Source organism: Cervus canadensis, chromosome 5, assembly GCF_019320065.1.
Source record: "Cervus canadensis isolate Bull #8, Minnesota chromosome 5, ASM1932006v1, whole genome shotgun sequence".
Lineage (NCBI taxonomy): Eukaryota > Metazoa > Chordata > Mammalia > Artiodactyla > Cervidae > Cervus > Cervus canadensis.
The window spans coordinates 56,921,370-56,944,667 of record NC_057390.1 but is presented as its reverse complement, the minus strand read 5'-3'; the positions used below and the strand labels follow the sequence as shown (position 1 = coordinate 56,944,667).

The 23,298-nt window shown below is 39.6% G+C and overlaps 1 non-coding gene across 1 annotated transcript; it reads left to right on the top strand.

Annotated features, from left to right (window-relative positions):
* The first annotated feature begins 22,950 nt into the window (after nucleotides 1-22,950).
* Nucleotides 22,951-23,023, top strand: TRNAG-UCC. The gene has a single exon. It is a non-coding gene; the product is annotated as a tRNA-Gly (tRNA).
* The last annotated feature ends 275 nt before the right edge of the window (nucleotides 23,024-23,298 follow it).

Below are 23,298 nucleotides of genomic sequence, written 5' to 3'. Positions count from 1 at the left end.
GGAAGTCAACCCTGGATATTCATTGGGAAAACTGAAGCTGAAGCTGAAGCTCCAGTATTTTAGCCACCTGATGTGAAGAGCCAACCCAGTGAAAAAGACCCTCATGTTGGGAAAGATTGAAGGCAAAAGGAGAAGAAGGCAGCAGAGGATGAGCTGATTAGATAGCATCTTCAACTCAATGGACATGAATTTGAGCAAACTCCGGGAGATACTGAAGGAGAAAGGAGCCTGGCATGCTGCAGTTCATGGGGTTGCAAAGAGTCGGACACAGCTTAGTGACTGAACAGCAACAAATACTATTGTTCAAAATATACTTAAAATTTTTCAATAACTGAATCAGTTTTAAAATTTAAAATTAGGGACTACCATGGTGGTCCAGTGGTTTAGGAGCTGCACTTCCTATGCAGGGGGTGCCAGCTCCATCCCTGATCAGGGAACTAAGATCCTGCGTGCCACGTGGTGTGGCTAAAAAATAGAAAATAAATAAAAATTTTAAAAAATAAACCAATTAAAATTAGCTAATAAGCTAAATACAATTAAAAGTTCGATTCCTTGGTCACAGTAGCCTCATTTCAAGTGCTCAGTAGCCACATGTGGTTAATGGCTACTGTATTCAACAGCACAGATGGTGAACATTCTATGAGTGCAGAAACGTTGTGGGGCTGTGCAGCTCTAGATGTAGCCTTTGGTGTACAGTAAGCAACTTGGCAAGCATGCATGCATGCAAACTTCACTCACGACTTGGCCAGCAGTGTCAGGGAAGTATGTTATGTACATAAAACATCCCCTAACTATCCAGAAGTCTTGCCACACCTCTCCATTGACTCCCAGACTGATTTCTCCAGGTCCCCTCCCCCAAGCTGCCTCACCCCCAGCAGGCCAAGGGCTGTGGAGTCATTTCATCACTTACTTCCAAAAAGTTAATTAACTTCTTTAAGCCTTAGCTTTCATATTAATGGACTGATGATATTTTCAAGGACTATTGAGTAAGACAGGTGGGGAAGATCCCTGGTATCTGGGCATTGGCTTGTGCCCCAACTCAGCCTTTATGAACAGTTTTTGCTGCTATTGCTGTCTTCAGCTCTTTTTTCCCTGCTTATCAGTTCGATAGCTTTTGCTATGGAACTCCAAGTCCCACATGGCCCCCCTCATTCTGCTGTGAACTAGAACAAATGATTAACCACACAAAACAGACACTGACAGTCTTTCCAAGGACATCAGTGACCTCATTAAGTTTAAGCCCACAGACACATTCTCCTCAACCTCTCTGCAATGTGTCACACTGTTGCTTCTCTCTGATTATTCCCGTTCTCCTCTAACATTCCTCAAAACATTTCTTCTTCCTTCTTTTGGGAAGGCAAACCTAGGCCCAAGCCTTCCCCAATGTACAGTCTCATTTACTCCTAGGCCTCAGGACTGAGCGCTGATGACTCCTAAACCTGTACCTCCAGCTCCCACTTCAGCTTCAGGCCCAACTCACTGCTCCCCACTGGCTTCTCCTCCTGCATGACCTACCCTGAATTCATCCTGTTGCCCTCAAACCAGGTTCTCAGGTTGCTCTGAGTTGGGTAAGGAACACACACTTGACTCCAAGCTCCAACGTGCCACATCATGTGCTAGCACCTCATTTCATCTCCGCAACAGTTCTATGAGGAAAGAACTGTGATCTGCATCTTATAACTGAAAAAACAAGAGGAAGAAACCAAAATCTAGGTCTGTCTGAATCCAGACCCCATGTTCTTTCTAATGCGTAGTACCACCTTCCATAATTCATTCAATGGGTGGATGCTGTCAGCCAGGAAAAATAATCTACTATCTACCCCCTACAGGTTTGCAATTTGAGTGAGAGAAACAGGGAAGATACAGGTAGATGTGGTGGTGTGGTAAGTGCTATGATAGGGCCCTGTGCAAACACACAGAACGAGCAACCAACACAGCCTTTGTGGTCAGAAAACACCTCTACCAAGGAGGAAACTGAATCAAGGAGGTATGCTGAATCAAGAAGTATTAATGGGAACTACAAAGAAGAGAAGCAGGTAAGAGGGGTGATCTCAGGCAGAGGGGTCAGTGGCTGCAAATGCCTGAAAACAGGGGAGAAAGAGTTGGGAGTCTGCGAGCCGTTCAGTGTGGCAGAAGCCAGAGAGAAATGACCTGAGATAGAGGTGAGCAGCCAGCAAGAATCCAGGTTGAGGGTGCATTGAACATTTTTAGCAGAGAAGAGGCTGGTTCCGATTTGCATATGAAAAAGAATCCCTCTGGAGGGCAGAGAGACCAATTAGCAGGCCATTGCCATAGTCCAAATAAAAGATGTCATGGAGGAAACTAAGGTAGTGGCCCCCTAGAAGAGGATAAATAGAAATCCATAATGGAGACTGTATAGAACTTAATGGATGCTTATATGTTGTTAGATGTGGAGGGCAGCTAAGGAATCAAGGATGATGTTCACATTTAGAAGTGGGCAACTGTGTGGATAGTGGTAGAATAAGGGGCAAGATGGAGGAATGTTGATGTATTTCACCTGGGACACGTTGAGTTGAGATCCTAGGGGGACACACAAATCAGGATGTCAGGTAGACAGTGGTCTGTGGGTTTGTAGTTCAGGAGAAAGAACTGTTGGGATAGAAATGGAGGTTTGAGTGTCATCAGTGGTAACTTAAGCAGTATGAATCTATGAATACTCCAAAGGAATGTAAAGTGAGAGGAAAAGCAGACTGAAGAAAGAACTCTGAGGCGTACCCAACATTTAAGAGCTAAGTAGAAGAAAGTACCTTAAAGGAGGCTGACAAGAAACCAGAGAAGCAGGAAGAAAACCAAAACAGTGTGATCTTGTGGATGCAAAGGAGGAAAGGAGTGGCATTTAAGACACTGAAAGTGTAACCAGTTTCAGCAATAGGGAAATCATGGGTGTCCTTACTGAGAACTTTGACTGTGGATCACAACAAACTGGAGAACTCTCAAAGAGGTGGGAATACCAGACCACCTTAACCTGCCTCCTGAAAAATCTGTATACAGGTCAAGAAGCAACAGTTGGAACCAGACATGGAACAATGGACTGTTTCCAAATTGGGAAAAGAGTACATCAGGCTGTATATTGTCACCTTGCTTATTTAACTTATTTGCAGAGTACATCATGCAAAATGCTGGACTGGATGAAGCCCAAGCTGGAATTCAAGATTGCCGGGAGAAATATCAATAACCTCAGATATGCAGATAATACTACCCTTATGGCAGAAAGCAAAGAGGAACTTAAGAGCCTCTTGATAAGAGGAGAGTGAAAAAGCTGGTTGAAAATTCAACGTTCAAAAAACTAAGATCATGGCATCCAGTCCTATCACTTCATGGCAAACACATGGGGAAGCAATGGAAATAGTTACAGACTTTATTTTCTTGGACTCCAAAATCGCTGCGGATGGTGACTGCAGCCATAAAATTAACAGACACTTGCTCCTATCCTATGAAGAAAAGCTATCACCAACCTGAACAGCATATTAAAAAGCAGAGACATTACTTTACCAACAAAGGTCCGTCTAGTCAAAGCTATGGCTTTTCCAGTAGTCATGTATGGATGTGAGAGCTGGACTATAAAGAAAGCTGAAAACCGAAGAATTGATGTTTTTGAACTGTGGTGTTGGAGAAGTCTCTTGAGAGTCCCTTGGACTGCAAGGAGATCCAGCCAGTCCATCCTAGAGGAGATCAGTCCTGAGTGTTCATTGGAAGAACTGATGCTGAAGCTGAAACTCCAATACTTTGACTACCTGATGTGAAGAACTGACTCACTGGAAAAGACCTTGATGCTAGGAAGGACAGAAGGCAGGAGGAGAAGGGGACGACAGAGGATGAGATGGTTGGATGGCATCACTGACTCAATGGGCATGAGTTTGAGCAAGCTCTGGGAGGAGGCCTGGCGTGCTGCAGTCCATGGGGTCGCAAAGAGTCGGACATGACTGATCAACTGAACTGAACTTACCCAGAGCAGTCTCAGCTGAGTTTGGGTGGCAAAAATCAGTTTGGAGTGGGTTGAAGAGAGATTGGATGGTAAGCAAATGTGGATAGTGAACACAGACAACTTTTTCAAGATGTCTAGTTACAGCAAGTTGCCTGTGAAGATTAAATGAGATGATGAAAATAAAGCAGTGCTAACAATGATGGCACATAACAATGATTCAATAAATGTTGGCTTTTATTACTACATATTAAGGAATATATTTTAAGGACAAAAAGAGCTAATGGTAACTATAAAAAATGTGAGTTTATGGAGGATTTTTAAAAGACCTCTATCTTTGTCATATTGAAGAAAAAAAGAAAAAAACTTCAAAAACCATGTCAAGGACATCCCCACAAGTCCAGTGGTTAAGACTCCTCTTTCCAATACAGGGGGTGCAGTTTCGATCCCTGGTCAGGGACCTAAGATCCCACATGCCTTATGGTGTGGTCAAAAAATTTTAAGAAAAGAGAGAAAACCACATCAAAAAATTACATGCAGTTGGTTCAAAAAAGCAACAATCCTCTGAGTTACCCTCCCCAGCCCAGAGACAACTACTTTGAACTACTTCTGTGTTGTGGTAACCTCCACATTGCTAATTAACCTCATAATATGACTATTTCTTGATTTACTTTAGACATTATCTATTAATTTCCTGATATGCTAAATAAAAATTTATTTCTCTTATACCTCTCTCATCCAAAGTGGTTGTATCACCATTCTATTTCTCTGCTGGCCACCTTCACAACCTACTTATGCTCTATTTTTCATTCCTTTAATCATAGATAGCTTGTGTTGGCTCCTTACATTTAAGGTGAGGATGTCAATAGCCTACTTTTCTCTCTGCCTCTCAAGGGGAAAGGTCTGTTTCTGTTTGCTTTATTTTGTTTTTAAAATATAGGAGACTCTTGAGTAGGCTTAAATGAATGTGAACAATTGAAGATAGATGACAAAACAGTTGTTGGTATGGGAAGATGAGTTCAGAGCCCCGTATGGGACATCTCTGTAATGGCACCACCAGTTTCCTAACAGAAGCCTTGGAGTCTTCTAGAACATGTGGAATTTCTTTGCACCCCAGATCCAATCAGCCATAAAATTCCATAGATTCTGCTTCTTCAGTTACCATCTTTTTATCCTTTTCTCTCCTGCACATGACTTTAGTTCAGACTTTCATTATTTCTGACTTAAACAATAGACCTCTAACCGGTCTCTCTTTCTCCTCACTTTTCCCTTGCAAGTCTGTTTTACGTTAATGCCAATAAATCTTAAAGGAGAGCTCTCATCATCTTGCTCCCTTGTTCAGAATGCATAGTCTGGCTTTCAAAGTCTTCCACAAGGTGATCTCCGCCCAACATGAGTTAAGGGAATATTCAATCAGTTAGGAGTGAAGTGGAGGTCGGAGGCAAATGGAACATATTCCCAAGTAAGGCATAGTTTCTCAGGCCCACCAATTTAACATGAGCTTCAGAACCCTTCTGGAAGAGGTTGTTGTTGTTCAGTGGCTAAGCCATGTCCAAGTCTTTGCGATCCTGGAAAATAAAGGCTGGTTAACCATCTCAGATGTGTCTATTGCAAAGCCGTGTGCTCTGGTTCAGAAATTCTCCTAATATTTCCTTTGGAAGTTCACAAAAAAATAAATGCAAACAGCCAATAAACATTTAAAAGTTCAATGTCATTAGTTAGAATGTCAGCCATGAGAATAAGTATGGGCCATTTTTTTAAGAGAGCTTATCCATTGTTAATGGTAGCTGGACGGTTTAGCTAGCATCTGTTTTCCCCTCCTCTCTGGTCTGAGTCCTTTCGGGAACTGGATAGGCCTGGCATGGGGCGCTAACTGCAGAGAGCATGTGAGACATGTACCTCTGTGTCACGGAAGCTCTGACACTGAGCGAGGTTATTTTTAGAGGTGACCTTCTAGGTTCCAAGGAAAAGTAAACAGACAGGCACATGATTTCCTCTGAGAGACTCGCCATAAACAAATTGGCATGCACAGGCTCACTATTCTCCCCTGTTCTGAATCCAGGGCTCTTAAAGAGCAAGTTCAGGTGAAAAGCTTTACTTAAAGCTGGAACCAACCAGGATGAAGAAAGGGGTAAACTGAGTCAAAGTTCACAGCTTCTAGCTACTGGGTTAGAGAACTGCAGGTGAAACAACTTATCTATTTCAAATTCTTGGAAAACATGTTGCTTTAAATGAAGTTTCAGTAATTCCTCATGAAAATATTGCTAAAATATTTTATTTATTGTCTCACCTCTCATTTTGTATTATTACATTTGTTTTATTTGTTTTATCTGTTTTGTTTTTCCTATGTAAAGTGTTTATTATTTTTAAGTGAATATTATAAAAAATGTAGAAAGAAAAAATCTCCATAATCCTGTCCCTTGTTTGCTGTGTATCCTTCAGGTATTTTTATGCATATTCTTTTTTAATGCATATTCTTATATCTATATATCAACAACAGAAAAACATACTGTCATAAATTTATTTACCATTTCATACTGTGTCTGTAGCATGTTTTCATGTTGGTATATATAGGTCTGTCTCATTCTATTGATGGGCATTTAGGTCATTTCCTTTGTTTTACTATTACAAACAATGCATAAGTAAGCATCTTTGAACAGATATGTTGAGCACTTGCGTGAAAGTTTCTGTTGAACAGTATCTGGGAAGAATTTCTGGATCAAAACATTTACATATTTTTGAAGATTTTTGTTTTGTTTTGCTTTGTTTTTTGGCTGCACAGTGTGGCTTTGGCAGTAAAAGTCCTAACCACTGGACTGCCAAGGAATTCCCTAAAGTTTTAATTTGGTTATTACCAAATTGCTCTCCACCTGTTTCCTGGAAACATGAAAATAAATTAATTTCTCATGAAAACTTAGCAGCAAGCACAGTGCCTGGCACATAGTAACTGTTAATTGCTAGTTAGATTAAAGCATCATAAATATTACTTATTGTTCTGGTTGTGACACTACTGAAGTTCACTGCCCTCCCTGCCTCACTGTTAATCATCCCAGACAACTGAGGTATTTAAGTGTGGTAACATAAATAGGTTCATATCGTAAATACACTAAAAAATAATAATATATACCATAATACATAGCACTTCTGATTTTCTCCTCTGTGACAAGATATTATCATCATTTGAAATCATAGAATTCTAGAGTAGACAGGAACCTAGACATCAAATAGTCTGCATTTTTTTTCTATGAAGAAGTGAAAGCCCAGAAAGTTAGTGATTATCCAAAGTTTTGAGAATTAATAGGTTCTCCTGAAAACACCTCATATTTCTCACTTTCCTTTCTTGACTTGAATACACAGATTTATTAATATTTTGTTTCATTTGACTATATAATATAAACAATGCACATTCTTGACTGAGATATATTTCTTCAGGTCTTCTTAGTTCTGTCAATATACCTGCCTAGAGCTTTCCTTCTTGCTCTTCTAATTTTCTACTTGAAATTGGCCAAGGTTTGAAAACAAGATAGCCAAGTTTATTAGAACTATACATCAAGTGATAGGATCTCAAAATGAGTCTAAGATTTTCCTATGAGTGAAACACAATAGTCTTAATAATTTTTTGTCAGTATTTTGGCTACTCAGGACAGCTTGTATGTGACTATGTGTATGTGTATGTGTGTGTACATATGCATTTCCTAAGCTTTAGCTTAGGAACATGTTGCCATGTTGTGGATAGATGAGATGGTCCTATATATGTAAATAAACAGATATGTGTGTGTATATATATACACACACACATATGCAGTTGATCTTTGAACAACACAGAAGTTAGGGGCATTGATCGACTCTCCTCACAGTCAAAAATCTGAGGATAAGTTTACAGTCTGCCCTTGGAATCTGTGGTTCTGCATCTTCAGATACTACCAACCTCAGATTACATAGTTTTATAGTAGTATTTATTGAAAATAATCAGTGTATAGGTGGACCTGCACAATTCAATCCCTATTGTTCAAAAGTCAACTGTATATAAAATATTGCTAAGACTGAAATCTTAAGGAAGGTATTCAGAACCTATTAGATTAAAAAATTTGCCCAATTCTAAGGAAACAAATAGTCAAAGGGTTTGTCTTTGATTTGCTATCAACATTTGGCCGAGGTCCATTTAAAGGACAGAGAAATAAGAATCCTTTCTCCCTCCCTTTGCTGACATATAATGCCAACTTTGGTCTTATCATTAGTAATTTCAGGAAGTTTCTGGGGCAGGCAGAGTAACCGCTGCCCAAAGATGTCCACATCATAATTCCTGAAATCTGTGAGTGTGTTACCTTACATGGCAAAAGGGACTTTGCAGATATGATAGTGAGATTAGCCTGGCTCATCCAGGTGGGCCCAATGTAATTACAAAGCTCCTTAAAAGTAAAAGAGGGAGGCAGGAGAGTCAGAGAAGGAGATATGACAACAAGAGCAGAGGTCAGAGTGATTCAATTGTTTGAGGAACAAGCGTGAGCCAAAGAATGTATGTAGCCTCTAGAGGCTGGAAAAGGCCAGGAAACAGATTCTGCCTTAGAGTCTTCAGAACGGAAAGCAGCCCACTGCTGACACTTTGATCATAGTCCAGAGAGACAATTTTAGAATTTTCTCCAGAACTGTAAGATAATAAATTTGTAAGTCACTAAATTTATGGTAATTTGTTATAACAGTAATAGGAAGCTACCAGTGTCTTACCAGAAGGCAGTGTAAGTTTGAGTTTTGGCTGAAGGACAGTTGTTTTTTTTTTTTTTTTTTTTTGCATTTTAATCAAGTATTTAAAGAATGTGAAATATTTAAAAGAAAAAAAATCTGAAAAAGTAACCACATAATAATAGTAATAGTTAACATCAATTGAGCACTTACTATGTACCAGATGTTGTGATTTACATAATTTCATTCAAAGCTATGATGTAGAACTATAATCTGTTTATTAGCTAACAAAGCAAATATAAAAAAGGTGAAGAATTTAATAAGCAAAGAAATTAGCTGAACTCTCCTGTGGTGAGATGTAGAATACCATTCTCTCAAATCAAGCAGGGAAAAGTTGAGGGTAGTTACTGTAAAAGCTGGTTCCCCATTGGCTCAGCAGTGAAGAGTCCGCTTGCGATGCAGGAGCTGCAGGAGATGCGAGTTGAATCCCTGGTCAGGAAGGTCCCCTGGAGGAGGGCATGGCAACCCGCCCCGGTATTCTTGCCTAGAGAATCCCATGGACAGAGGAGCCTGGTGGGCTGTAATCCATAGGGTCTCAAAGAGTCAAAGACACCACTGAAGCAATTTAGCACACGCGTGTACTATAAAAATTAAGCAAAAGTGAATTTTGAATTCATAACCCCAATCTTGTCTTTGACTGAATACCTGACATCATATTACCAGTCCCAAACTACATCTGTTCCCCTCCATAAAAAAGTCATTGGATAATAACTGCAGTCCCACATAATATACACATGATGAAGCTAAAGGCAAAGAAGAAAAGGAAGGATATACCCATTTGAATTCAGAGTTCCAAAGCATAGCAAGGAGAGATAAAAAAGACTTCCTCAATGATCAATGCAAAGAAATAGAGGGAAACAATAGAATGGGAAAGACTAGAGATCTCTTCAAGAAAATTAGAGATACCAAGGGAATATTTCATGCAAAGATGGGAACAGTAAAGAACAGAAATGGTATGGACCTAACAGAAGCAGAAGATATTAAGAAGAAGTGGCAAGAATACACAGAAGAACTGTACAAAAAAGATCTTCATGACCCAGATAATCATGATGGTATGATCACTCACCTAGAGCCAGACATCCTGGAATGTGAAATCAAGTGGGCCTTAGGAAGCATGACTATGAACAAAGCTAGTGGAGGTGATGGAACTCCAGTTGAGCTCTTTCAAATCCTAAAAGATGATGCTGTGAAAGTGCTGCACTCAATATGTCAGCAAATTTGGAAAACCCAGCAGTGGCCACAGGTCTGGAAAAGGTCAGTTTTCCTTCCAATCCCAAAGAAAGGCAATGCCAAAGAATGCTCAAAATACCTCACAATTGCACTCATCTCACACGCTAGTAAAGTAATGCTCAAAATTCTCCAAGCCAGGCTTCAACAATACATGAATCATGAACTTTCAGATGTTCAAGCTGGATTTAGAAAAGGCAGAGGAATCAGAGATCAAATTGTCAACATCCACTGGATCATCGAAAAAGCAAGAGAGTTCCAGAAAAACATCTGCTGTATTGACTATGCCAAAGCCTTTGACTGTGTGGATCACAACAAACTGTGGAAAATTCTGAAAGAGATGGGAATACCAGACCACCTGACCTGCCTCCTGAGAAACCTGTATGCATGTCAGGAGGCAAGAGTTAGAACTGGACATGGACCAATAGACTGGTTCCAAATCGGGAAAGGAATTCGTCAAGGCTGTGTATTGTCACCCTGCTTATTTAACTTATATGCAGAGTACATCATGCAAAATGCCAGGCTGGATGAAGAACAAGCTGGAATCAAGATTGCCGAGAGGAATATCAATAAGCTCAGGTATGCAGATGACACCACCCTTATGGCAGAAAGCGAAGAACTAAAGAGCCTCTTGATGAAAGGGAAGAGTGAAAAAGCTGGCTTAAAACTCAACCTTCAGAAAACTAAGATCATGGCATCGGGTCCCATCACTTCATGGCAAATAAATGGGAAAACAGTGACAGATTTTATCTTTTTGGGCTCCAAAATCACTGCAGATTGTGACTGCAGCCATGAAATTAAAAGATGCTTGCTCCTTGGAAGAAAAACTATGACCAATATAGACAGCATATTAAAAAGTAGAGACATTACTCTGCCAACAAAGGTCTGTCTAGTAAAGCTTTGGTTTTTCTAGTAGTTGTGTATGGATGTGAGAGCTGGACCATAAATAAAGCTGAGCACCGAAGAGCTGATGCTTTTGAACTATGGTGTTAGAGAAGACTCTTGAGAGTCCCTTGGACTGCAAGGAGATCCAACCAGGCCATCCTAAAGGAAATCAGTCCTGAATATTCATTGGAAGGACTGATGCTGAAGCTAAAACTCCAATACTTTGGCCACCTGATGCAAAGAACTGATTCACTGGAAAAGACTCTGATGCTGGGAAAGATTGAAAGTGAGAGGAGAAGGGGACAACAGAGGATGAGATGGTTGGATGGCATCACTGACTCAATGGAGATGAGTTTGAGCAAGCTCCAGGAATTGGTGATGGACAGGAAACCCTGGCATGCTGCAGTCCATGGGGTCGAAGACAGTTGGACAAGACTGAGTGACTGAACTGAACTGATAATATAGTTCGAATTATATATTTACAAGATATATTAACAGATTTTTAACTCACTGTGCTGTTTGTGTATGTGTTCTTTGTTATAAGTTATTTGAGATGTTTTAAAGAATCTTGCAATTTGTATTAAAAATCTGACATTTTAAAGTGATTTTTCATTGAAATACTTAGGATTTGACCAACTAAGGATACAGTGAATATTTTAACACTTGTGAATTTGATTAAATATATAGGTTTGATTTTTATGCTGTATAGATGCCTGAGAGAATATGACTTGCTAGATTTACAATAACACATTTGTTGAGTGCTTATTACTTAGCAGGACTGTATTAAGTGCCTTGCACGCACTAACTCAGGTAAAGCTCATAACAACCCTATGAGTTTTTTATTATTGCTACTCCCACTTTCAGATGATAAAACAGAGGCACGAAGAGTTATGTGGCTTAACCAAGATCACACAGCCAGTTATTAGCACAGCAATCTAACCATTGCCCTTCCTCAGTGCTCAGGAAGACTCACAGAGATACTCTGTAAGTGCTCAGAACTGGGCAGAGAATAGGTTGAGACGATTTAGAGAGTGTAAATCTGCCTTGTTAGGAGTGTGAAGTACCTGAGACAATAAGGTACAGCAATGTGTGAATTTGACATATTTAAGGGAACTTAATAAATGAGATTTATAAACTGTGTAAATGTGCAAGAGAATTTGATTTGTTAGATTTGCATGCTTTTGTGATGTTAATATGTAATGCCTAAGAAAATTCTATCCCATTGATAAATGCATTTAAATGGGAAATTTAACACATCAAATTAATATGCTCACTGGGCATTAATCAAAGAACAGTTAAAGTGTTTTATTTTAACATGAAATTGACAGATTTGTAAATGAATTTGAGATTTGTGTTTAAATACTTAATAATGACTAAATTTAAATTGTACAACTCAAGTAAATATCATTTAAAACACAAGAAATTTGTAGAGAACAAACATACGAATACCAAGGGGGAAAAGGATGAGGTGGGATGAATTGGGAGATTGGGATTGACATGTATACACTATTGATGCTATGCATAAAATAGATAAGTAATGAGAACCTACTGTATAGCACAGGGAGCTGTGCTCAGTGCTTTGTGTTGATCTAAATGGGAAGGAAATCCCAAAAAAAGAGGGGATATATGTAAACATATAGCTAATTCACTTTGCTGTGCAGAAGAAACTAACAACATTGTAAAGTAACTATACTCCAATAAAAAATAAATTAATTTAAAAAAATAAAACAAGCAACTTTATGGGTTGCATGCACAAAGAATTCCCTCTGACATTTAAAATCTCAGCTGATAATTGGTATAATTGTAGTCCTGTTTTGCAAAAGAGGAAACCGAGGGGAAGAGAAATAACTTCCCAAGGTGACAGAACTGGGAACTGATAGATGCTGCATTCCAGCCCAGGTGACACCAACCTGCCAAAGCCAGCATACTAACCACTTTCCTATACCACCTCCAAGTTCTGGAGATTCCATTTCTGTAGAATACAGCGTCAGTTGTTAATACATAACCTGGAGGAGTACACAACATATAACAACACTGATCTTTCCTGGAATGGCAATTATGGAGGGCTGTTATTTTATTTCTGTAACATTTAAGATTTGAGTAAAAGGAGTTTTCCCCCTTCACCCCATATTCCAACTAATTTCTTTGCCAGCATTTTAAAATTAAGAGAATTCTGCACCACTCAATCAGCTTTTGTAGTCATTTATTAATATCTATCTCATAAGCTTTTTTTCTTTTTTAAACATTCCTGCTTATGCTCAGATGTTTATAATTCCTGGATGAAACCTTTTATGCCCTCATCCCCACATGTCCCATGGAATTAGTCACTTCTTCAATGATGCTACTTTTGGATCTAGTATATGCTTTTATTAATTGTTTGACACTGAATTATAATTGTTTTTCTATTCAGTTATCTTCCCTGTTAGAGTATCTGTGTTATATATGACTTTCCCCAGGGTCCAGCACAGAATTTGGTTGGTTAAACCGAACATATTTTGCAGCTATGGAAGCTTAAGTATGTTTGGCATAGGCAATTACTATAGCTTTTCCTTTCTGTAAGAAGCTTACTTTCTTTTTGTCTATTAACTCTTCGGTCTAGCACTGGGGTAGATGACACAATCAAGAGTCAAGTAGAAACCAAAGTGGAGGAATTCAGTTAAGTTATTGCAAAACTAGGAAAACTGAGTTCTCCGAAAACACGAATCATTTCCAAGGAGGAGTTGAGAGTGGAGCTATGTCACATATTAACAACTGTGAGGAAAAGAGAATCTTCTTTTGTTTCCCCTGAGATGCTCGGTGTTCAGTTGCTCGCAGAGCAGCTAGGGCGCCACACCTGGTGTTTCTAAGAGTCCGGTTTTCTACTTTAAAAATAGAAGAAAAAGCAGTTAATCCCTTAATCAATAGAATAGTTTTAGATAGCTGTGGGCCAGAAATAAGTCAGTTATTTATCATGACCCCAGTACATCTGCATTTTATCCTAGATTGCGTCTATGGCGGGAATCTCGGGGCATCATAACATTCTGAATGGTGTAGCCCTGCAGACCACCTAACTCCTTGCCTGGGGTGGGGGGCGGTGACACTGGGGCTGCCCCCCCTTCCCCCACCCCCAGCCGCCCCCGCCTCCCCGCCACTTCCTCCCCTCCAAGACTGCGACCAGGGCGGGAAACGGAAAATGAAAACAGAAACTGCTCGGATTGCCTGCTCTCGGGCTGACGACCTGCGCTGGTCACGTAGGCTGTAAGAGGATGGGACGAGCCGCGAGATCACGGCTGGCGACCCTGTTAAGAGTTTGCCTTCTCCACTAGGGGAGGAGCGGGGAGGGGGGCGGTGCGGGGGGAGAGGGTGTGCCCTCCTTTCCTACCGCAGGCGGACTGGGGCAGCCCGACCGCCCACTTGGAGGAGTCTCTGCTGTCCCGCCCCTCCTCTCTCGCTCACTTCCATGAGTCTCCGCCCCGTGAAGCCCCGTCCTCCTTCCATCCCTAAGGCCACGTCTCCTGGGACCTCAAGCCCCTGAGGTTGGTTCCGCTAGGCTGGGTCAGCCTCGAAGAAGTTTCCTTTTCCTCTCCTGCTCCTCCTCCTCTTTCTAGTCCCTCCTCCTTCTCCGCGCTGCCTTGGGTCTTAGCATCCAGAAGTCCTGGCAGAGACTGCGCCGAGGCGAGGCCAGGGTGCTTTCTCCTTAGGGCTCTGGCCAGGCCTGGGGATCCCGCCGTGGCAGATGGCCTTGAGGCTGAGTCTTCTTTCAGGATCTTCTCTGCAGTGAGACCCTGTTGGGGAGGGTGTATCCTGAAGATCTACTTGGGCTTCTCTTCCTCCTGGCTCACCAGTCCCAAGCCCCACAAATGAAAGTGATAGGAAGGGGAGCAGGTAGATTGTTGAAAGGTGAAGAATGCAGCCGAGTTACCAAGTGCCTGGCCAAAGAAAAATCGCGGGCAATGACATGAGAGTACTAAAATTCGGGGCTTCGAATTTATTGTCAGTTAAAGAAAATACCAATGGCTAGAATCACCATCAAAGTATCACTAATTTCAAACTACCTTCTAATTAATTACAGTTCACAGGATATATCCTGTGAATATATATCAATCATCAAGAATGATTTAAAGTCTGCCTTCTGTATTTCTCTGTGTCTGACAGCAGATTGTAGTCAGGGAAAGTAATTCCCTGGCTGGTGTGAACTCTTGTGATTCAAATAAAGTCAGATGACTTAGCACATACAGTTGTTTGCCTCTGTTCTCAGACACTGAAGAACGTTGCTTTCACACTTGTAAGGAGTTTAAAGGGGGGTCGGGAAGGCTTCAAGTGCTTAGCATTGTACTTGAACAATTATAGAAGCCATCACTTGGCTTCTGTGAATTTTTGCCTAAGGAAATATGTAGTTGTGAGACATACTTTGTCACTACATAGTGCCAGTGAAACTTTGTCCTTTAGAAATTATTTAGCAGTGGTTGGTAGCAGAGTGAAAGGCACACACAATTATATATGCCTGTCATTGCCGACAAGGACATACTGAAAATTCTGAGTTGTCAAACAAGATGTAAGTTCAGAGTGTTTATCCAGTGTTTCTTCTGCCTCTGACAAAGAATAGGTGAATATGGTTAACAGTCAGAAGTGAGGAAGAAATGAATTCATAAATGTCTATTTTGAAGACCCCAGATAGAAATTTATAAATATGAAGTTTAAAAAAAAAAAAAAAACCTACCTAAAAACAAGAAAAAAAGATTTAAAAAAATTTTTTAAAGGAAGAAGAAAAAACAAAATAAAAATCCTACCTAGTAGTAAAAGGTGAATTAAGAATAGGCTGTATGCTGGACACTTGCTCATTATTTCAGAGAACCTTCACAACTCTGCAATTACCACTATCCTCATTCCACAGAGAGAAGAATCTAGGCTTTGAGAAGTTACAGTGACCTGCCTATGGTCACATGGCTAGTCAGTAACCAGTTTAAGATGGAACTCAGGTCACTATCTCTCCAAATTAAAAAAATCATGCAGAATGCATCAATAACCTCAGATACACAGATGACACCACCCTAATGGCAGAAAGCAAAGAAGAACTAAAGAGCCTCTTGATTAACATGAAAGAGGAGAGTGAAAAAGTTGGCTTAAAGCTCAACATTCAGAAAACTAAGATCATGGCATCTGGTCCCATCACTTAATGGCAAATAGATGGGGAAGCAATGGAAGCAGTGACAGACTTTATTTTGGGGGGATCCAAAATCACTGCAGATGGTGATTGCAGCCATGAAATTAAAAGACGCTTACTCCTTGGAAGAAAAGTTATGACCAACCTAGACAGCATATTAAAAATCAGAGACATTACTCAGCCAACAAAGGTTCGTCTAGTCAAAGGTATGGTTTTTCCAGTAGTCATGTATGGATGTGAGAGCTGGACCATAAAGAAAGCTGAGAGCCAAAGAATTGATGCTTTTGAACTGTGGTGTTGGAGAAGGCTCTTGTGAGTCCTTTGGACTGCAGGGAGATCCAACCAATCTGAAAGGAAAGCAGTGCTGAATATTCATTGGAAGGACTGATGCTGAAGCTGAAGTTCCAATACTTTGGCTACCTGATGTGAAGAACTGACTCATTGGAAAAAACCGGATGCTGGGAAAGATTGAAGGCAGGAGGAGAAGGGGACGACAGAGGATGAGATGGTTGGATGGCATCACCGACTCAATGCACATGAGTTTGAGCAAGCTCTGGAAGTTGGTGATGGACAGGGAAGCCTGGATTGCTACAGTCCATGAGGTTACAAACAGTCGGACATGACTGAGTGACTGAACTGAACTGAACTGAAGTGCATCATGATGTACAGTTTAAACAAGGCTTTTTATCTATATCATACCCTACCATAGTTAATTTTTAAAAACCATACAGGATGAGTGTGATATTTTTATGATAAAACTCATCAAAGAAAGAACATTATGATCATTTCACATGACAGTTTTGGAGGAAAAAGAAAGATGACGCATGTATGCTATTAGTGTGCATACTGAAAGACTGGTGACACCACAGTCTAGAATTGTTTGTTCAGGTGACCTTCCCCAACTTAAGATACGGACATATAGAAACATCAACCAGGATGCTACCATGTTAAGAGGCATACAAGTCTCATGAAAATCAACCAAGCAAATGCAAAACTGAAAAAGACATTTAAAGTATATAACATCAAAATTGTCTAACAAAAATATGTCCCAAGTACTGGGCATTAAAAAGATACTTTTGCTAGTGGTATGCATTAAAGTCACATTTTCTGTGCATGAGATAGTATGTACTATATTAAGCATTGTGATTATAAGCTGTGCAGCAGAATTTACACATTATTTTCAATTAAAATTTGTACAGGTAGTCAATACATGCCAAGGCACCAATTGTCAATGCTTTTGTGTTTGAAGGCTGTGTTTGGCTATTTAAAGAGAATATATTGACTCCCTTTTCATTTTATTATGTTCCATTTTGAAATTTCACCTGTTTCAGAAACATTTTAAATTTAAAGCTTTAATTAAAAGTTCTTAAATATTTTGTGAATTGGGTATTCTGAATAATCATGGTTGCCCATATATATGTAGAAACAGGACACCAAATAGCTCAGGTCTTTTCACAAGTGCTCAAACTTGCTTTCTTAGAATGCTTAAACTGATGGTTGCTGTCCCCACCCAAAACAAATGTATCTGTATTGGTCGATTTAACAGCCCTAATAATGACAAACTCCACAAAGCCTTGTAATAAGATATGACCAATGAGATTTCACTCTTAGGTGTTCTGCATAATCTTAAATTTTTCCAGAGAATATATTCTTCAGTGGTAATCATGAAGACATATATTGAGTAAAAAAGAAACCAACTGTGACAGAATTCATGAGTGTTAGGACAATTTGATCAGGATGAATACTTAGCATGCCTCTTGCAGTTCTAGAGGAAACTGACCCAGTGCTCCCTGTCAGGAGAGTCCTTTGCAAGTTTGAACATAACAACAGAGAATCACTACTCTTGGTAATTCCATATAACCAGGATAGTGGGGAATAGCACAGAGTCTGAGATGAGATCTCTGAATAGGTACCTAACTTTCGTGCTGTTAGTTACTCTTTCTTCACTGCTCTACTTCTTTAGCATTTGTTTAATATTAGTGCAACTTGCTTGGCAATGAAAGCGGCTATGTCTTTTCAGACATGCATAAGGTTATAATTGACAGACTACTAAAAACGTTTCCACTCCAACCAATTTCTAGTGTGGTTTTTTAATAATTTATTCTTCGAATTTATAATGATTCATTCCAGAAATAATCTACTAGAAACTATTCTTAACCAGTGGAAGTAGTTTTATTATACATATCATGGATGTGTTATCCAGAATAAATGCACATTATTTCCTGTCCACAACTTACCACCTCTAGTCCCTCTATCTGCTTGATAAAAATTAAGATACAATTTCAAAACTATGTATCAAATTCTTAAGATACTTTTTGGGGAGATACAGTAAGAAACTTTACAAAGTGTCATTTATAATGATAAAGATTGGAAAATCTAACCTAAATCAATCATAATAAAATCCTTTAGTAAATTGATATATATACTTATGGGCTTCCCTGGTGGCTCAGTGGTAAAGAATCTGCCTGCCAACGCAGGAGATGAGAGTTTGATCCCTGGGTTGGGAAGATCCCCTGTAGAAGGAAAGGACACGACTGAGCCACTGAACTGATACAAAATATATGGTGCTAAGTTTTTTCTGGAAATTTGAGGGAAAACTTCCATTAATTTGAGTGCATATCTAACAAAATGAAACAAAACCATCTGATTGAGGCACTTTGATACACTAAAAAGCACTTTAAATACTGGAATGTACTCCCAACACTACTGGTAACTAGCTTGTAACTTTAGGGTTCATTGTCTTCTACTGTTAAATGAAATAATTAAACAGGATCATCTGTTGCCAAAATTTCTTCTGATTTTAAAGGTCTAAGCTCTGAAAAGAAACATAGGGAGATTCTAAAAGGTGGAGAGGAAGTCAACCAACTATGGATCTAAGGACCCAGGGCGCAACACAGGGATGAGTCTTCTAGGTCATCCTTCTGCCTCATCTATCCTAGACTCAGCATTGAAGAAGCTGGCAACTAGCACAAATAAAGGAAGGTTCTAACAAAAGCATACTCTCTTTAGTCAAAAGGCTTGGAAAAGAGCAGCCTAGCAAGGCAGAACTTCAGGCAATAAGTACTGTACTCTAGCCAAACATGACAGATGAAAACTATGGCCCCAACCCCACCCACATGAATAGAAGCCAAGTGGAGAGCTCATACTTCCACTTTTGTCAGGCTGTAATGAAGTGCTCCAACCCTCTCCCTAACTCCCACTACCACAAGTGTGGTGTCAGAGGAAGCCTAGTGGTGAATCAGGACTTTGATGGCAACCTAGTAGTAATGAGGGCAGACACTATTTACCCTATGCTCGTGGCATTAGTGGCGTCCCCATGAGGAGCAATATTAAAGCACTCCTACCCTTCCCTACTAGGGAGATATCAGTGGAGGTATACTGAAGAACTGGAACTCCCATCTCCAACTATAATTAATGAAAAGTATCCATAGCTCAGGTGCCAAGAGAGGCTGAGAAGAAGCTAAAAGAGTCCACTACCCATCTGGACTTCTACCCCCAACTGGCAATAATGAGGTAGACACTCTTCACCCCTCCCCCTTCCTTCTCCTGCTGGGGCAATGTCAGAGGAAACAAGCTAAACCAGAAGGTTTAAATGAGATCCATATGGTCTCCTTTGAACACGAAAGGTTTTAATTTTGATGAAGTCCAATTTATTTGTTTTTTCTTCTGTTGCTTCGAGTTTTGGTGTCATATCTAAGAATCTTTTGTTAAATTCAAGGTCATGAAGATACGACCTTATGTTTTTCTATAAGAGTTTTATAGTTTTAGCTCTTACATTTAAGTCTTTGATCCACTTTGAGCTGATTTTTTTAATATGGCATAACATAGGGACTGAACTTCATTCTTTTACTTTTGGCTACTTATCCCTGCACTTGTTGGAGAAAAAAAAAAGATTGAATGGTCTTGGTACTCTTGTCAAAAAATCATTTGACCAAAAAGACAAAATCATTTGACCATAAATATATGAGTTTATTTCTGGGCTCTCAGATCTACTCTACTGATCTATGTATCTATCCTTGTGCCATTACCACACTGTCTTGACTATAGTTGCTTTGTAGTAAGCTTTGAAATCAATGTTATCTTCCATATAAACAAGCTAAAGAAGAAAAATTACATGATCATACCAATTAATGAAGGAGAGCATTCAACAAAATTCAACACTTGTTTATAATAAAAAACTGTCAAAAAACTAGCAATAGAGGGGAACTTTCTCAAATTGAAAAAGAGGATCTACAAAAAAAAGCCACCCTTAACATAATACTTAAATTTGGCCTTGGAGTACAGAATGAAGCAGGGCAAAGGTTAATAAGAGTTTTGTCAAGAGGACACAAACACCCTTCCCAACAACACAAGAGAAGACTCAACACATGGATGTCACCAGATGGTAAATACCGAAATCAGATTGATTGCATTCTTTGCAGCCAAAGATGGAGAAACTCTATACAGTCAGCAAAAACAAGACCAGGAACTGACTGTGGCTCAGATCATGAACTCCTTATTGTCAAATTCAGACTTAAATAGAAGAAAGTAGGGAAAACCTCTAGACCATTCAGGTATGACCTAAATCAAATCCCTTATGATTATATAGTGGAAGTGACAAATAGATTGAAGGGATTAGATCTGATAGACAGAGGGCCTGAAGAACTATGGATGGAGGTTCCTGACATTGTACAGGAGGCAGTGATCAAGACCATCCTCAAGAAAAAGAAATGCAAAAAAGTAAATGGTTGTCTGAGGAAGCCTTACAAATAGCTGTGAAAAGAAGAGAAGTGAAAGGTAAAGAAGAAAAGGAAAGATATACCCATCTGAATGCAGAGTTCCAAAGAATAGCAAGGAGAGATAAGAAAGCCTTCCTCAGTGATCAGTGCAAAGAAATAGAGGGAAACAATAGAATGGGAAAGACTAGAGATCTCTTCAAGAAAATTAGAGATACCAAGGGAATATTTCAAGCAAAGATGGGCACAATAAAGGAAAGAAATGGTGTGGGCCTAACAGAAGCAGAAGATATTAAGAAGAGGTGGCAAGAATACACAGAAGAACAATACAAAAAAGATCTTCACGACCCAGATAATCATGATGGTGTGATCACTCACCTAGAGCCAGACATCCTGGAGTGTGAAGTCAAGTGGGCCTTAGGAAGAATGAAGATGAACAAAGCTAGTGGAGGTGATGGAATTCCAGTTGAGCTATTTCAAATCTGAAAAGATGATGCTGTGAAAGTGCTGCACTCAATATGCCAGCAAATGTGGAAAACTCAGCAGTGGCCACAGGACTGGAAAAGGTCAGTTTTCATTCCAATCCCAAAGAAAGGCAATGCCAAAGAATGCTCAAACTACCACACAGTTGTACTCATCTCACACACTCATCTCACACACATGCTCAAAATTCTCCAAGCCAGGCTTCAACAGTATGTGAACCGTGAACTTCCAGATGTTCAAGCTGGATTTAGAAAAGGCAGAGGAAACAGATCAAATTGCCAATATCTGCTGGATCATCAATAAAGCAAGAAAGTTCCAGAAAAACATCTACTTCCGTTTAATTGACTATGCCAAAGCCTTTGACTGTGTGTATCACAACAAACTGCAAAAAATTTTTAAAGAGATAGGAATACCAGACCACCTGACCTGGCTCCTAGAAATCTGTATGCAGATCAAGAAGCAACGGTTAGAACTGGGCATGGAACAACAAACTGTTTCCAAATCGGGAAAGGAGTACATGAAGGCTGTATATTGTCACCCTGCTTATTTAACTTATATGCAGAGTATATCATGAGAAACCCTGGACTGGATGAAGCACAAGCTGGAATCAAGATTGCTGGGTGAAATATCGATAACCTTATATATGCAGATGACACCACACTTATGGTAGAAAGCAAAGAAGAACCAAAGAGCCTCCTGATGAAAGTGAAAGAGGAGAGTGAAAAAGTTGGCTTAAAGCTCAACATTCAGAAAACTGAGATCATGGCATCCGGTCCCATCACTTCATGGCAAATAATTGGGGAAACAATGGAAACAGTGACAGACTTTATTTTCTTGGGCTCCAAAATCACTGCAGATGGTGACTGCAGCCATAAAATTAAAAGACACTTGCTCCTTGGAAGAAAAACTATGACCAACCTAGACAGTATATTAAAAATCAGAGACATTACTTTGCCTAGTAAAGGTCCATCTAGTCAAAGCTATGGTTTTTCCAGTAGTCATGTATGGATGTGAAAGCTGGACCATAAAGAAAGCTGAAAGCTGAAGAATTGATGCTTTTGAACTGTGGTGTTGGAGAAGACTCTCGAGAGTTTGGACAGCAAGGAGATCCAACCAGGCCATCCTAAAGGAAATCAGTCCTGAATATTCATTGGAAGGACTGATGCTTAAACTGAAACTGCAATACTTTGCCCACCTGATGCGAAGAACTGACTCATTTGAGAAGACCTTGATGCTGGGAAAGATTGAAAGTGGGAAGAGAAGGAAACGACAAAAGATGAGATGATTGGATGGCATCACCGACTTGATGGACATGAGTTTGAGCAAGCCGCTGGAGTTGGTGATGGACAGGGAAGCCTGGCATGCTGCAGTTCATGGGGTCGCAAAGAGTCACACATGACTGAGCAACAGAACTGAACTGAAATATTTTCTCCCTAGAATTCCAAACAAGGAAACGTTGTTCAGTAGTATCGCTCATTCATCACAGTGCTAGAAGTCCTAGCCAATTCAATAAAGCAAAAAATAGAAAGGAGGAAAAAGGAAATAAAAAGTATATAGATCAGAAAGGAAGGAATAAAATTCTCCCTATTTGCAGATGACATGATTGTCTACATAGAAAATCCCAAGGAATCTACGAAAATAAAAACAAAAACCCTCTTAAAACTAATAAGTGAGTTCAGCAAGCTCACAGGATATAAGATAAACACAAAAATTAATTGCAGTTTTATATACTGGCAGTAAATATGTAAACACCAAAATTTGCAACTCAATACTACTCATAATTGATCCCTTAAAAATGAAATAAGATGGGGACTTCCCTGGTGGTTCAGTGGCTAAGACTCTGTGCTTCCAATGCAGGGGGCCCGGGTTCAAACCCTGGTCAGGGAACAAGATCCCATGTGCTGTAACTAAGACCTCATGCAGTCAAATAAATAAATAAATATATATTTAAAAAAAAAAAAATGAAATAAGATGTAAGTCTAACAAAACACATAGAGGATTTGTTTGCTGAAAAGTGTCAAACACTGATAAAAGAAATAAAAAAGATCTAAATAATTGGAGAAATATACAGTGTTTATAGGTTGGAAGACTCAACAAAGTAAAAATGTCAGTTCTCTCCTTAATTGATATATAAGCTCAGTGCAAGTCCTATCAAAATCCCA